This window comes from Nelumbo lutea, chromosome 2 (assembly GCF_056320005.1).
Source record: "Nelumbo lutea isolate HS-2025 chromosome 2, American lotus-T2T, whole genome shotgun sequence".
NCBI classification, from domain to species: domain Eukaryota; kingdom Viridiplantae; phylum Streptophyta; class Magnoliopsida; order Proteales; family Nelumbonaceae; genus Nelumbo; species Nelumbo lutea.
Genome location: NC_142685.1, coordinates 61,228,632 through 61,241,215, shown reverse-complemented (window position 1 = coordinate 61,241,215; position 12,584 = coordinate 61,228,632). Strand labels below are relative to the sequence as shown.

The following is a 12,584-nucleotide window of genomic DNA, read 5'->3' as shown; positions in this document are numbered from 1 at the left end:
CTTATGGATCATGGAAATGGGGAAAATTGCCATCATAGAACTTATTTTTTCTTTGAGCTTGGATCTCCTACCCACAACGATCCTAACCACACTTACCCACTGGACACTACAGCTGTACATGGGAGATGTTCTCAATGCATGGCTGTAGTGTCCCTGGGTAGGTGTGGTAGGATTCTTAGGGCTAGGAGATTCATATTCTCCTTCTTTACCCCCCCAAAATGGAAATTATTCTTTAAAATCTTGGTTTTCAATAATAATAATAATAATAGCAACAATAATATTGTTCAAACCTTATATTACCTTTGTTGATTAAATTGATTCAATTAAGTAATTTTATCTATAGATTTTCGTAGCATATTAATATATAGTTCAAAGTTTATCATTATAATTTAAAATTTTTAAACATTATCCTCTACATTATTTATTGTGCACAAATATTAAATTGAAGAAAAATGACCAAATCACTTAAGGCCCCATTTAGCATTGTTCCACCATATTTCTGTGTTTCGAAACAAGAATCTTGTTTCATATTTCTAAGAAATAATCGACATATTTGGATAGGGATAGCAACTTTTCCCGTAAAACTGGGGCCCCGCTCCGCTCCACGCCGAATTGGGTGGGTTTTGCCCCAAACTAGGGATAGGGCGGGGATGGGTTTTGCATATAATTCATCGAACCCGATGGTAAATTATTAAAGAATGCCTAGGTTTAACATTAATTTCTAAAATTTCTTTAAAATTTCTCCAAATTCCTAAAACCTTAAAGATCCAATAATTTAATGTTTAAAATACCCCTAAATTTCAATAATCCAATGTTTAAAATACTCCTAATATGATATATTTTTAAGTGTGAACTCGGGGTGGGGAAAATTTGAGGATTCCTTGTCCCCAATAAGAAGGAGGTTCTCTGTACAACCCGGGGATAGAGCAGAGACGGGGTAAGGGATTTTGGCTACGGGGTGGGGACAGGGAGCGGATGCCCTGCCCAATACCGTTGCCATTCCTATCTTTGGATAGCCCTAGTAATTCTTAAGATAAGTACAGTTAAAAAATAATTATTACAAATTCTGAAACTTAACAAAATAAAAAGACTACACACCTTCAACTTCAAAAAAGGAAAGAAATCACAAATTGTTTTAAAAAAATACACTTACCTCTGAAATTGTTCAGTGTCAATAAACTTCAATAAGAGCTGCAACCACCCAAAAAATAGTAATCAAATTTGGTTGTGCAACCATCCGCATGTCCAGCATGTCCAAGTTAAGAGTGCTCGTAGATTAATATAATCTGTTTATCATTAACAGTTGAGACAGATACAAAACTTAATCCGAAATGTCACATTGTGGTAGTTAAGATTGTGAAGGAAATTAACTAAATTAATTGAAGCTGATTGCAATGAAACCTGTCAAAGACAACTAAACCAACACTACAAAAGATTGAACCGAGATACGAAACATCAGTCTATTAAATATTTAGAACATGTGGTGATTCGATTTCGATCCGATTTTTAAATGGATATATATTTTTTCTTAATCCGATCCGGTGTAAAAAATTGATAGGGTATCCAAATTCGATAAAATAGGATTGTTTTCAAATTTGAATCAGATCTTGATTCAGTAGTCCATTTGCACTCCTAACCATGAGTGGGGTTCAAATCTTCATATCCTTAAAGTATTTTATCATTTTGTCAAGACAAGTTTAGTTCCACCAGGAACCAATCAAGATTAATTCTCTGAGTTGGTTTGGATAGGGGTAAACCCTTATATCTTGGAACTAGCTTAGATGGGAATCGGTTCTAAGAATTTGGGACCAGACCCTATCCGATAACAGATTGGGTAGGGCTAATTCAAGATCAATTCCATTTAATTCTAGGTAGAACATGTCCATTTACTCACCCCTAGTGACATATAGGCCATGAGCAAGTTACCCGTGTTTTTGCAGTTAACAATATGATTCAGGAAAGAGTAGGGCCAAGCTGATGACGACGGAAGTAAATTTAGTTCAGTCCTGGCCCTAGGGCCTAGGCCATTAAAGAGCAGAGTTGCATCCCCAACGTGGTTCAGGCCTGAGCAAACCCAAATCTGCCAGGCCCACGGAGTCATGGGATCACCCTGGACTCAATTTTGGGGTCCAAAGTAAGCTCAAGCTGGGGTTGAATAGACCATGGCCCAGTTTGAAGATTCATAATATATATTAACTACTTTTGAAATGATCAGGCCCATCCCAAATGCAACCCAATTTATGTGGGCTGAGAATGTTTCCCTCGAAATAGGTTTAGTCCAGGGCCAAAATAATACAAGTAAACGGACCATGTTCTATCTCTGGGCGGAGTGTTCTTATATGGTATTTTAGTTCACTACAGAGAGCAAGCCTAACTGCCTAACTCTACAGTCAATTGGTTTGCGGGAATAGAGGTTTGGTATCGAAATGGGTTATTCTGATTTCAATTATTTGGTTGGATGAAATCGGAGTCTCATTCTTGGTGAAATGACATTTTCACATTTGAGAGAATGGTTATTCCCTCCCCCTCCTTGATAATAAAATTCTATTTCATTTTCAAACAAATTATAAAAATAGACCATTCAAATTCTAATTCTGAAAGATTTAATTTTTAATTCCGATTCCAACTGCAAAAGCAAACAGACCCTACGAGCCTTCCAAATAAACCATATTCCATTTTTTATAGTTTGTATTGTTGTCACTCAAATCTCTTGTAGCATAAAAACCATCTCAAATCTGTAAAAGCCAAGGAGGCTTCTGCAGTCTTGCCTCAACGCTCCGTACCATATCTGCTCGTGAGCTCAGTTGCCACTTGGCAGGTCATCCCCATCTAGTCTATGCATGTCTAACTGTTGACCCATTTCATAGACCAACTGGTTAGAAAACGAGGAAATTACTTAAAGGGCATGATAATAAAATATATCACCTTTGAGGATAGTCCCTCCAAATTTTTACAAATATTCATAAGGTAAACCTTCGTCAGACCACCGAATAATGGAGCAGAAAAGCCGAATCCGAATAGAAGAAATCATAGTTTTCTTGAGGATTCATGTTTCCAAATGGAAGAAAAATCAGCATTTCCATTTTTCTTTTCTTTTGAAAGGTTGACAAGACACTGAAACAGTGGTAAGAGGTTATTTTCCTATCTTATTTTTATTTGTAATCATTCTCCAAAACAATGAAACTTAAATGGACAAAAATGTAGCAGTTCTTACATTTGACAAGTCACATTGTACGTGGAGAGAGAGAGATTACACAAGGATAAAAACCTGCATGTGATGTAAAAGGAAATTATGAAAGCTTTTGGTTGACACTGGGTATTTTTGTCATTTTAGGACATAAGAGCGAAGGAGGAGCAAAAGAGTAAATAATCCTGCCTTTCATTTTCAACTATGTTTGGTTTGAAGGGAAAGGTAGGAACACCTATACAAGGTTTGTAAAGGTTTCCTTACCTTTCCCTTCCTTTCCCTACTTTTTCATTCAAACCAAACATACCATTCAAAGAAAACAATGTTCTTGCCTACCTCTAAAGGCAGATTCAATTTTTTCTCCATCATATTTATTCTGTTAATACATAACAACTACATGCAATTTATCATCATATTAACAGTTAGTATGAAAAAAGAAAAAAGAAAAAAGAAAAAAGACCCTCTCTAGCAACTCTTATAAGGGCAAATACCCTATTACCTATGTAGAAATAAATGTTAGACTACAGAACACAGTATTGATCAGTGACCATGATGGACATAGACCAAATTCTAAGTAGGCCCATATTAATTGATGATGCTTGTGACTGAACCCATTTGGGTCTCTACCTATAAATACATACATGGACAGAAGCCCTACACCACATGGCTATGTGGGACTTCTTGCTTTAACCACTTCTACAAGAGCATCTATTCTCTACCCAAAGAAAAAAAATAATAATAATGGTGAAAAAGAAAACTGGGTAGAACTATATTCTGGCCCATTTTGGAAGCAAAGAATAAATGGAAACACAACATGAAGTGGCAGCATCAAGAGCATGAGGATGGGCCTAATAAAGAAGTTTGTCTACCAGAGAGATCTGGAGGGCCCAAGAATCTAACATATGACAGCTTAGGGGGCAGACCCAATTTCTCCATGGACCAGCAATTACTATGAGGGGCTAAAGCAGTGGGATATATTTATTGAACAATTGAGCAGGTCTAGAGATGAGTGATTCCTTCCAATTGCAGGATGAGACATTGGAGTAGATTACTTGGGTCAATGTTGTAGAAAGGAATTTGAATAGGACCGACCAGATGGATCCATCTGGTCTGTTGTCATTTGTTTTATGGAGCGTATAGTGGGTACGTGGTTCCTTGCCGTATGACAAAGCAAAAGACATAGTTAAGTTAAGTTGGCATCACCTGGAAAATGAAATAGATCCAATTTTAATTCGTGGATGCCAAATTTTAATTCGTGGCATCAACAAGGTCTCCTGTTAGATAAGAAAACCAATCCAGAGAGAGAGAGATTGCAACAAACGCAATGTAGTTCTGGGCATGATCAAAGTTACGGGTCCATTTGGTTAGTGGCGTAATTGCTTATTTCTCCACCTGTTTGGTTCATGGGGGAATTGGAACTGGATTTCATAAAATATACATGACATTCGGTATTAAAGAAATAAAATAGGGTTTGGGGAGATTTTAAGGATTTTTTTTTTTTGCTAACTGAAATGAGATTCTTGTTCTCAAAGGGGGAGGCCGGATTGGCCATTCTGTCAAATGGGAGATTGCCATTCCACTAGGAATGGGAATTCAAATCTCATTCTGCCCAACCAACCTGTTGGAATTAGAATGGATCATTTAATTCTAGACCTCTAATCCCACGAATCAAACGAATTCTAAGTTTATAAATGTGTTTTATGATATGACTTTGCAAATGCACTTAATTCCATTGATCTGTGTGACTTTGTATCATCTCAAATGGGTCCCAGTGTTGTTGGTAGATAGGATCCCACTGTTTTCCTGATGCTAGTAGGATGTTGGCTTGCAAAGAACTCGAAGAAGTTATATAAAATAAAAAGAGAAGTGTCGTATAACAAAGACCGCATAGCGCAGTGGATTAGCGCGTTTGACTTCGGATCAAAAGGTCGTGGGTTCGACTCCCACTGTGGTCGCTTTGTTTTCTTACTTTATTTCGGTGAGCATCATTTTATTAAAAGCCTTGCCATCGTGTTTTACATTTTAATATTTTTTTCAATAAAATATTATTTTTTTAATTTTAATGTTTTATCAATAAAATAATATATTAAATATTTAAAATATATTTTTTTTAAATTATAATTATTTTACTATTGTTTTTATAAAAAAGTTAATATTTATTGGTTAATATTAATTCATTAATGCATTTTTCAATATATTTATCATATAAAATGCAAAAATTAGATATTTATGATTAACTGTGTAGGTCATGGTTTTCAAACTGTTGTTGATCCAGATGGTCAAACCGTTCAGCTTGAGAACCGTCCAGGCAAGTGGTTCCGTTTTACCCCAAACCCGGTTTTTGGCCAAAAATCATTGAAATAGTCAACAACCCATTGACCCAAATAAAAAGAAAAGTGAAAACCCCAAAAAATGTGGGTTTCCATCAATCAAAACTACTATTTGCCCCTATTTTGTTAAACCAAACTCAAGATTCTAGATCAAGAATATTGGAGGGAGGAAAACAAATTGAATCATGTGTAGAGAGGTATAAGTCCTCCTCCTTCTCCTTGAATTGTGCGTACTACGTAGTAGACCTATTCATGGGTCGGGTGGCCCGATGGGTCGGCCCGGCCCGGCCCAACCCAACCCCCGGACAGGCTTGAACAGGCTTTTTGGCCCGCGGGCTTAACCTCGGGCCAAAAAGCCCGGCCCGCATAAAATTTGAGCTGGGCTCAGGCTTTGCCAAAATAGCCCAACCCGAGCCCGGCCCGGCCTGACCTATAATTAAACCTAAGTAAACCCAGCCCGATCTATAGTTAAACCCAAGTAAAAACCCTATGTGATGTCTATTTGAATAATTTTTTTGATTTGAGAAGGTTGTTGATTCACTTGTAGACCCATTGTTCATTTAAATAGGGGAAAAAACATCTGAATTAAAATAGATAATGTCTATTTGAATAGGGAAAAAATTTGAATTTCTTTTATTAGGTTGGGCCGTGCCGAACCGGGCTCGGGCTCCGACCTAACATTTTTCTGTTAATAAAGAGTCAAAGCCCGGCCCGAACCCAACCCGACCCAGCCCATGAACAGGTCTACTGTGTAGTGCATATAGGTCCTCCTCTGACACCTCCTCTTCCTCCTCCTCCTTCTTCTCCTATATGAATCTAAATTCAATATAAAAATGCATTTCAATATTTCCTGAACCTAAATGCATTTCAGAAATATATTAAATTTGGATCAATATTAATTTGTTATTTCAAAGAACATATAAGTGCTATGGTGATACATGTTCCATACAATGAACATGATATTATTATTTATTAATTTGACTACAAATTTGTTTTTCTCATTTGAATGTTTCATTTTCTTCGTTGATTTATCCTTGGATTATTTTTTATACATGTCCAACTTGATTTTAACAATCATCAATTGTTGAACCATACATTAAAACAAACAATTGTATAAACTTTCAATTATTTATTTTATCATAATTTTTAATTTTTAATTATATTTAAAGCTTATGCCTCAAACCACCTCCAGATTTACGCCTCACCACTTTAGCACATAATTGCCTCGCCTCCACCTTAAGTCTTTAAAACATTGATCGTAAGTAGGAAATCCGCCAAACCCGGAATTTCTGGGCCGGGCTGAAATGATCACTCCTAATTTTCAGTAATGGTCTTGTGATCAAGGTCTTAAGTATTGGTATCACAGAATATTATCATCAGAAAAAGGCGACTTTTAAGATATGATTTATATGAAATATCATCTATGGGAATATATTTGAAAAATATTGAAAAATGAAAGAAAAACTAAGAGATACATGAATATACGTAGAAAATAAAAAAACCAATATAAATCTAATTGATATGTGGATTGTCCTACGATCATCTAAGTAACATAATTTGAGAATAGCCATGTTCATGAAGTCGTCATCATTTGGAAGAAACCCATTACAGGAAAATAACTATCCATGGTCCAAACTGTGATACTTTTACCCTTGTTGAGGCTATTTGGTCCAACCTCAGTGTTCTTATAAGTAATAAAATCAGCAATGAGAATGCTGACTGAATTGTTGAATGTAGTAGGTGTTAATACAAGAATGGGAGTCATTGCTTGGTGCAATGCTAAAATATATGGCCAGCAATAAGCTTGAATATATATAAAGGGTTCAAGTTAGAGAATGAAGAAGAAGATAGTTTGAATTAATGAAAGACAAGGGAGATGTTCTCAATGCACAACTGTAAATCTGGAATGGAGTAAAATTCAATGCATCTGTAGTGAGTGGAACCATGAATGCACCTGGAAGTAAAATTGGATGCATCCATAAGAAAAAGAGTAATGCAGCTAGTGGATGCACTACGAGGGAATCTTTAGGAAAGTATGGAAAATGTTTGATGCATTTTCCATAAAATCTATAGTAAAATTCGATGCATTCAAATCTACCCCCCACAGAATGTGCCTCAAAAACATCCAATCGTGTATTGAGAATATCTCTCAATAACAAATATGGAAAATGTTTTCAATGCACACTGAGATGTGTATGTGGGACATTTTATTCTTCCCAAAACCCTTTTGAGTTAACCCACAATCATTTAGCAGTTGCATCATCTAGGGAGGCAATAGTTCTAGCAAAAAATAATCAATGTGGTTTTTGGAACCATGGTATTATGTTCCCATTTTGATTCTACCAAGTGTTATAACAAAGAGGATTTAAAAAAAGAAAAAAAGAAAACAAAAACTTGTTAAAGAATACAAAAACGGACAATTTGGACTTGGATCGCCCGCATCACATTTGACATTGAGTTATGTGTATGGGGTGTTGGAGGGGAAAACTCAAAAAGACGGTTGTTCCATTTGTAGGCATCATCATCACTTCAGTTGTCCTATATGTTTGACAATGTTATGAACTACTGGGTTTATTCCTATGACATCATATTGGTGCCCCACATCACATGCATATCTCAGCGTGCATCCGGTAACATCTATATATTTGTCATGAGGAGATGTATGATTCACAATGTCATGATTCAAGGTTGTGAGTGTTGTAACTTAAAACACTGTGATACCAAACAACCACCACTTTAACAAAATCTGGTTGGAGGGAGAGTCCAAACTAGTAATTGAATGTTTGGGACAGAAAAAGCAAGACCATCATTCCATGATCCATCAATTGTACTGCCATATATATATGATACAAAGCAAGAGAATGACATATGGACTAATTTGAGAGTGAGAGAGCCGTTCTTCTTTTATTTGCATTTGTACCGGCACATTTTTTCTAAGGCTAGATTTGAAAAGAATACAAATACAAATATATATATATACAGTATAAATACATACAAAATACAAACTAAGCCTAAATAAATTCACCAAAACAAATTTATTTTAATTGAGGTCATTATAGTATTAGATGAAAATAAACCATTTCTTTTGCTGCAAAGGAAAATTATGCATTGATTAGATTACAAATAATATCAGGAGGGAAATGGTCCCAAATTTGAGCACAATTACAATGTCTAAAGTTAGTGGCCTAAGTATGAGCTATCTTATTTTCATGGTTCCGGATGTGATGGAATGAAAGAGCACGAAATTGTGAAGATAGCCAAATAAATCAATTATATTGTATGATTCATATCAATTGATAATATTAGAGTCAAATTAAACTCACCAATTGAACTAATAAAACACAATGAGCATTAGTGCATTACGATAATCTTTAAGGCTCAGTTTGGAAGGAGTACAAATATAAATATAAAGTTCAAAACCTTATATTTTATATTATTTTGTACATATTTATACTATACATATTAGCATATGTAATCTTTCCAAACTGAGCCCAAGTGATAAATCCATCTTGACCCAACCCCTATCAGGTCAGAGTGGGCCAGCCTTAATCAAGCATTGGATTGAGTTTGGGTTGAAGTTAAGCTACGCCAAACCCAACCCATTGACTAAATTAGTAGCATTGAAGCATTTGTAAATGTAGCATTTCAGTCCTTCATTGATTATAGGGTTTAATATTTGTGGGATAGGTGATATGGCAGTTGTTTTTGTTTTAGAAAATAAAACCTCACATTAATACATTACTCAACACCACTCCCGATTTTGGTTTGGGTCTGATTCTTGTTGAAGCAATGTTTTAAAACCCAACCCTGCATTGGAACCATTTTCCTCTTTTTGACTGTCTAGGTTAAAAAGGTCTGATGGTTACAATTGTAGGTTATGCTACAACCGTTGGATCAATGTATTAGGGTATATACTTTTAATGAGGGAGAGATAACAACGGTGGATCATGGATGGAAGAAGAAGTTTGCTCTTGTGGCCATTAATAAAAAAAAAGGTAAATTACATGTAGGTAATTTTATAGTCTAAACTTTCAAACGTACTACTTTAATACTTAAGCTTCTTGAAATATACATTTAAGTTTAGTCCCATTAAATTGATGTCACGATGATAGGTAAAATTACAAAAATGTCCATATTTTGATTTGCACCGAAATCCAAAAGTAAAAGAAAGATAAATAGAACATGGGCATTTTTATAATTTTAAAATCTAAAGCCTTCCCCAAAGTACAAATCTCATCATGCTTTGGTTAATTCTCTCATCTTTCTCCTATTAGTTAGAATATTTGATTAATAACTAGCTGATTACTCAGTTTGATTGAATGTGAATACTTGACCATCAAAATCAACGTTGTAAGACTCGAACATGATTAAAAGCCGGGGTGCTCAATAGATCAGGCTTTTGCTAGTTAATTAGGCAGTTAGAACATTCACTTCGTAAAAGCCATCATTTAACCAGTACCCAAAGTCACTCCATATCTACTATCCACAAACTATTTTCTTATTTTTATTCATAAAAGACACTACTGCTATGTATTGCGAATGAATTTGGATTCAGTCCTTATAAAACCTTTCTCACAGTCTCTTACAGCTGTGCATTGAAAAGGACTAAATCCAAATTCCTGATGCATGATTGTAATGTCCTGTGCGTAGAGATGCGAAAAGAGTTTATGGCAGAAGATCTGAGATCCTAGAACGCCACTTGCTTCTTGATTCTTGTGGTCCAACTGTACAATCCGTCTTAGAACACTGATCTATATCAACAATGACTTAAAAGCAGTGCCCTGGATAGTGGGAGTTGGCTTCACCAACTTGGGTTAAGCAAAACTCATACTGAACCCGGCCCCTGAGCCTAGGGCTGTCAATTAGGGGTGGATTCAAGCCAAGCCAAATAGTACAAGGTTCAAGTTCAAGAGCTAAAATCTTGAGCTCGAGTCAAAAATTCATAAGCTCGAGCTCGATTTGAGAAAAAAATGTTTTATAAAAATAAAAATTAAATATTAAAATATTTTTTATTTGATATTTAAAAATTAAGAATTGTAATATTTTTATTTTATATATATATTCGAACCGGCTCACGAGCCTCATGAACCGAGCTCTATTAAGCTCGAGCTCGGCTTATTTCTTAATCGAACCTATGAATTGGGCTTGAAAACCAAGTCGAGTCGAGTTCGAGTAGCTGGTGAAGAGCTCGGTTTATTGCCGCCCCTACTGTCAATAGGACAGATCTAAATAGATCAGAAACTAATCGACAAAAAATATTAAGGAATTAGAACCAAACCAGACCCTATAGGGCCTATAATTTTATACTTTAATTTATTAAATTGATTTGAAATTGGGTAGAACCGATTAGGACAATAGATTAAGATCCATCAGTGCTAATCCTAAACCAGAATCTACCCAATCATTTTGGGTCTATCGGTCAGACCCGACCTATTGGATGCCCTATCTAAGCTGGATTCGGGTCTTGGAAAAAAAAAAGAAGGGCACAATTAAATAAGGAAAAAAAAAAGAAAACTATTTTAAATTCTTCATTCGTAGATGTCAGTGAGAGGGTCTCTTGTCTCATGTTAAATTGCTAATGCATGTATGAAACGAGGATGCCATCAAAGCAAGTGGTACAATATACTGTCGACCACTGCCATGTGTTCCATATACAGTAGATCAGAGAACGTAATTAAATGGGTCCTAGTTACAAGTGCTCATTCATTAAATGAATTTAGGCCATTTGATGTTGATCCCTAGGACATCAGCATGTGATCTAGATTTCTTCATAGTGCAAGCCCTCCAGAAATTCCAATCACATGGTGAATGAATGGGGCTCATCATCCTTCTGCCAATCAGCTTTGCATGATAGATTGATTTGTATATTGTTTTTTAAATTTTCTTTTAGGCTGCGTTTGGTTTTGTGATACAAAGGCAAATATGCACTTTGCAAGTTTGCGTACATATTTTTTTTGGGGTTCAAAAAAGCAAAGTGGCTTCACAGTGTAACCCCGTTTTTCCACCCTTCTTGTTTGTTTGAAATTGGTGCAAGTTGCAAAGTGTGGGAGCAAACATTAAAATACTTCATTACCTTGAACTTTTGGTCAAACATGCCAGTCCATATCCTGTTTATATCTATTATCAGAAGAGCACAAGTGTGTATCCCAAAAATGGGTACAGTATTGCACTCTTCTCACGGGCCAGGATACATAGATGTCAGGAAAAAAACATTTTTGGCCTCTTAATCATTGCATTTTTTTGTATAGTAAAAAAATGCTCACAAATTTAAACCGAGGTACATAAATACCTCAATTCATTGTTTGTAGTGCAAATAAATGCAGTCTTAGACTCAGTTTGGTGAAATACAAATACAAATATCTACAGTATAAATACATACAAATACAAGATTTTGAACTCTATAAATTTTTTTGATCAATTTGAACTCTATAAATTTGTATTTATATTCTTTCCAAACTGAGTCTTTTTAGGGAAAATTTTGTGATTTCAGTTTATTGGTCAATTAATTTTCTTATACCATATCTTTTCCATATCATAGTCGAACCCATCTTTTTATTTGTTTGTATTGCAATTTTATCCGCACTAGTACAAAGGCATGGGACTGCAAATAAAACAAATTGCAAAATTTTGAATCATTTTTGCACTGGATTTTACTTTCACCTGCACCGCAAATAAACAAAATACAGAGTAAAACTTATGACAAATTTGAACTGAAATTTGACTCAACTCATTTGCAGCTCCATATTTTTGCATCAATGCAAATTAAATAGTATGACAAATTTGAACTGAAATTTGGGAAAAAAATTATCCCCAGAGAAAAATAAAGGAAAAAAGAATGAAAAGTAAAACCTCTGTATCCACCATGTGAAACTCCAAAGGTTGGAGTTGTGGTTGCTTTTCTCGGAAAGCACAGTGCACAGCTTTTGTTAATGCCGTTATCTCCCTTTTATGTTTTATAGAACGTGGAAACAAACTCATTAATGCCCAAAAAGACAGAACTGGCTTCGATGGGTTTAAAAAGGTAAAATTTTACAGATCATTACCAGTTTACCACCACCACCACCCAG

At 35.4% G+C, this 12,584-nt stretch overlaps 1 non-coding gene across 1 annotated transcript; it reads left to right on the top strand.

Annotated features, from left to right (window-relative positions):
* Positions 1-5,068: 5,068 nt before the first annotated feature.
* On the top strand, positions 5,069-5,142 carry TRNAR-UCG (transfer RNA arginine (anticodon UCG)). The gene has a single exon. It is a non-coding gene; the product is annotated as a tRNA-Arg (tRNA).
* Positions 5,143-12,584: the final 7,442 nt, after the last annotated feature.